The sequence below is a fragment of the Dryas octopetala genome, chromosome 2 (assembly GCF_963921425.1).
Source record: "Dryas octopetala chromosome 2, drDryOcto1.1, whole genome shotgun sequence".
In the NCBI taxonomy this organism is placed as follows: Eukaryota; Viridiplantae; Streptophyta; class Magnoliopsida; order Rosales; family Rosaceae; genus Dryas; species Dryas octopetala.
The window spans coordinates 7725202-7730211 of record NC_141367.1 but is presented as its reverse complement, the minus strand read 5'-3'; the positions used below and the strand labels follow the sequence as shown (position 1 = coordinate 7730211).

The window sequence follows — 5010 nt, the reverse complement described above, 5'->3', positions numbered from 1 at the left end:
ACAATACACCCACTATGTGTGGTTCATATTCTAAGAGTCTTTAATGAATCTCTTAACCAAGTCAAAGTCAGTGATGGGATCTCTACAACGATGGGCGAGTCATCATTAATGGGGTGGAAGACTTCTTTGATCCAGCTTTCCAAACCCTCGGGTATCCACAATACGACGCAATGTCACCTATGAAGGACTCCATTGTAACACCCTAAATTTTATTGATTTTGGGTTAAGGGTGTTACTTGGCTAATTTAAATTAGTTAGAACTAATTGTTATTTCTTTTGAACACAAATGTGGATTTATTCCATATAGACAAGTTTATGGAATTACATTTATCTAAATGTTTTATTTAAAATTATGTCACTTGCTTGAACCATATTTATTTTCACATATTTATGGTGATTTCGAGTTTTATGGCATAGGCACACTTATACATGCCTAAAATGACTAAATGACCACTTGTGTACAACACTTTGACCTAATTGCTTATGTTTGGTTAAATTAATTATTTGCTACTTTGTCCATCCAATTGGTGATTTCGAATTTCAAAGGAAAGCCAAAAGCTTGTGTGTTTATATTTCATCCAAAAATTGTTTTAATGCACTCATTTTAAATGACATATTTTTATTGATTGTTTGGACACTCAAGAGATCCTTTCGGATCACACACATGCTCTTACTTGTGCAAACATGTATTTGTGACTTATACATGTTTAGAATTAGGATTTGACAACTAGAATTACCAAGGGTTGCAAAGTTGACCTTGAAACCCTATTTTCTTTGACTAATCTAGACCACTAGGGCTAGAAACCTAGATTACTTGAGCAAGAGATAAAAATGATGGCTATTGTGTGACATGGAGGTCATGACTAGGGCTGGACTTAGTGTGTGTTTTCGGCAAAGAGGAAAGAAAAACCAAATAAAAGGTCATGATGGTTTTTAATTAAATGACTTGGGTTAAATAAAAACCTTTGATTGGTTATTGGGCTGTGTAGCTTAGCTTTAGACTAAACACTCAATTAAAAAGGCCCTAAGGGATTGGCCAGCCTATTAGAAGCCTCTTGGGAAACCAAAAGCCCTAACAAACAGTGCAAGAGCCTTGTCAGAAACCTTTCCCATGCAAGAAAGGAAATGTCTCTTCAGTTTTCCCTCCAACAGACACAAGAACTATTGATTGTTTTCTTATAACAAAATAAAAATGCATTCTATTCTAAGTATACTCGCAAGTGCACAAATTGCATCAGTAGCAAAGCGTACAAGCACGAGGTCGATCCCACATGAAATGATTAATAAACACCAAATCAATTCAATTAATCAATTAGAACAACTAAATGGGGGGTTTTGGAAGTTGGAAACACATGCACACATCACCACACGCACACACACTTTACATTATCTTGCAATGTCAAGCATTCAGCCATCAATTCAAATAAGCATACCCTAACCATCCAAGGCTAATGGCAAATTAATTTAAACACAACATATCAAAATTTGACTACTAAAAAGGTTTGGCTAGTTACTTTCTCGCAATTATTCCTCTAAGACATAATTAAGAGCTTCTTAGACCTCCCCTAATTAGTTAACTTACATGTTCCCTAGTACTAAGCCAAGACAGCTGTTACCCATGCAAGAGTCATTAAAATCTATGAGAACGTCAAACATGCACAACATACATTTGACTATTTCCTTGTAGAGGTCCTACAAAACCATTATCAAGAACAATTTATTATTCCCTTGTTACTTATGATTTAGTGTCTTTGACTATTTCACATCTAAACCTAATAAATAAATTAGATGCAATTATCCTAAGGTGACCAATTGTAACGACTCGACCCAAATTTCCACTAGAAATTCAAATTTGTATTTAACTATGTTTTTAAGAGAATTTTTTTAAAGGATGATGAATTTTATTTTAAAGATTTTGAGATTTATTTAGAAAATAAAAAGGGTTTTGATTTAAATTTTTATTTATTTTTGTTTTAATTTGGGCTTGACCAAAGTTGACTTTTAAAATAAATGGGCTTTCAATTTTGACTTTGTGTCTGTTGAATAGGTTTCGAGCCCCCGAGTTCATAGACACGTAGCACGCATCATTTCGAGTTACGGTTTGAAAGTTAGGACATGTGAAGTGAGAGGCAATTTTGTAAAATTATAAAAGTGAGTTTTTAAATACCCTAAATCAGAAAATTTTCCTGATTTCTCTTCCTCTCTCTAGAATTTTCTGGTATACTCTCTCTCTTTCTCTCTCTTTCTCCTTTTATTTCTCTCTCCCTAAACCTATCTCTCTCTGTCTTTCCTCCCCGCGACCACCCCTGCTCACCAGCTGCCGCAGCTACCACCTCTCCCAGACGTCGGTCACCTCCCACCGACCCAGACCCATCGACGTGATTCCCAGGCACCGACCATACCCAGAGCCTACTCTCTCTCCCCGTGTTTTCTCTCTATTTCCTTTCTCTGTGCGCACCCAACCCCTGCACCCAGTCACCACTTTCGCTCACGCCGCCAGCCATTCCAGCCATTTGAGACCTCCGGCGACCCTTCCTTTGGCCGACCAGCTCAGCCTGGCCTTCCTCCTGCATCGAGCAGCTCCCCTGGGTCGGAAACAACTCAAGAACCACCTCAAAATCGCCGGCCCCATCCACCAATTTTCGGCTAGATTTCAGCATCAATTTTCGAGGGTTTAAGTGGGTTTTTCTCCTTGAGGTATGGGCTGTCATTTCTCAGCGTTTTGGTGCTTTATTTTGAGTAATTTTGGAGAATTGAAATTGGGGATTTAGATCCTATTTCGGGTTCCTCTTGAGAATTTCGGAAAATGGATGATATTAATGTAGTTGTGGACAATTTACACCCTTAGAAAATGATATTTGATTATTAGAATTAGAAAAATTAAGAAATTGGACAATTTGTGACTTTTAGGCTAGACATCCGTCACTGTGGGCGACGACGGTGATAGTTCTGACCACCCAGTCGTCAATTTATTTGGATAGTATAAATTTGAGACTCAAATTAAGTTGATTATTGATTTTGGTTAGGTGGATGCCCTTGGGTTGACGAGAATTTCAAATTTGGATCGTAATTGGATAGTTTTTAGATACCGAACTTTTCTCGGATGGTGTGCTCTTTTTAGATCGGCTACGTAGATTTATTTTCGAGATTTATAATTGGTTTTAGAAGTGTGGGTAACGTTGGTGTGAGCCGGGAAGTTTCGAGATAGTTTAGGAATAGGTTAGAAAGCGTATAGTTTTGAGGAAGATGATTTATAACCGTTACTCGAGCGTGAGTTTAGCGGGACATTAGGATTAACACACACAAAATTAAATGTATTGGAGTCGAGACTAATTTCATATTTTATCGTTTGTGTTATAGGCGAGACGACCGGGGTTCGCGACGATCCGGCGGAGGATCGACATTAGATTTTCTCACTGTGAGTGGACTAACTTTTAATTTTTTTGAAATGTTTTATATGTTGATAATTAAATTCTATTTCTTGGCTATATTGAGTTTGAAATTTAAGCTAAAAGATTTTGAGTTAGAATTTTGTTTTTAAAATTTTCCTTTTAAATTGATACTTATGGTTTTTGCATATTAAAAGTTTTATGGATTTATGAATTGAGATATTGTGAGTTGAACAAATGCATATTCAAAGTTTCTTGGATTTATGAATTTGGTTTTGTTAAAGAAAGTTTAGATGGATACAAAAAGATTTGAGTTTTATTTTTTTATTTTATTTTTTTATTTGATAAATGGTTTATGCTTCTATTTGGTTTATTAAATTATGAAAAAAAATTTGAACGTGTTTCTGAAAACGTTTTAAAATTGGGGGATTTCAAAGAGTGACGTGAGATTTTGAAGTTAAACGTAGTTTTACATGATTGTACAGAAATGACATTTTAACCTTGTTTCGTTTCAATCAATCTGTCCACTCACTGAGTTAACTCACCATTTCTCTATTTTATGTCTTAAAATTGTCCCCCAGGTAATAGATTTGGTGGAGGTCGTGCCATTCGCGTCGAGGCAAATCACATCCATTCTGCCCCCGGATCTTGTAGGGATTCGTTTCCATTTTGGAAGTTCATTTTCTTTAAATGTAATAATTGCTGTAATAGGACTAGTGGCTCTGATAACTATACTTAAACTATAAGGTTATTTTGAAATAATTGGGTTTGAGACCCCTTTTTGGTTGTGGTAGAGGTGGTTGCTATCTTAGAAGTGTTTTTTAACAGGTTTTGAAATTTTGGGTTAGTCCATTTTCAAGGAAGGTTCTGCCGAATTTTCGGTAGGATTTTCCTTGATTTTAGATCCCACAGAATCTCTCCGGGTTTCAGGGTGGAATTCGGGGGTGGTCCTGTCACCAATCAAAGGACGCAAACAGCTAGCAAACGGATTCAAATAGATAATAGAAATTTGATACGTGCAAACATTAAATCAATTTATCAAGACACGGATAAACGATTTGTTAGAATATGACATATTCGAAAATCAACCTACGCTTAACATGCAAGATAGAATAAACTACTACATAATTAAAATAGAGAAACAAAACTAAAATATATAAATAAATTCTCAATCCATAATGAAAATAAAATCAACTACACAAAACAATTAAAAACTAGAATTCCAAAAGAAAAGAAAACTGAAAATTAAAGAAAACATCACAAGGGGGCTGCGGCAAGAAGAGGAAGAAGAGAGAGAGACCTAGCAAGCAGGTGGGCTCACGGCAATGGTGAGCTAGGGCTTGCGGCAAGGGTCTTTCCTTCCCTCTCTCAAGTCACGCCTCCTTCTCTCTCTCTCTCTCTCTCTCTCTCTCTCTCTCTCTCTCTCTCTCTCTCCCTCTCTCTCTCTTTCTTAATTTTGTGAATTGATGGATCCCTGAATTATGAGAGAATGAAATGTTTATATAGAGGCAGGAGAGAAATCATTATAAGACAAGGCATAGGGGTGTGTGGCAAGGACTAGGGTTTCTAAACCTCATGGGTTGCTACAAGGCTTTGGCGCATTGGGCTTAAGTGACATGCA

General features: G+C 36.6%; 1 long non-coding RNA gene across 1 annotated transcript; it reads left to right on the top strand.

The window, feature by feature from the left end:
* Positions 1 to 2218: 2218 nt before the first annotated feature.
* Positions 2219 to 4031, top strand: LOC147292859 (uncharacterized). Its single transcript, XR_015120897.1, has 3 exons — positions 2219 to 2697; positions 3361 to 3418; positions 3971 to 4031. It is a non-coding gene; the product is annotated as an uncharacterized LOC147292859 (long non-coding RNA).
* The last annotated feature ends 979 nt before the right edge of the window (positions 4032 to 5010 follow it).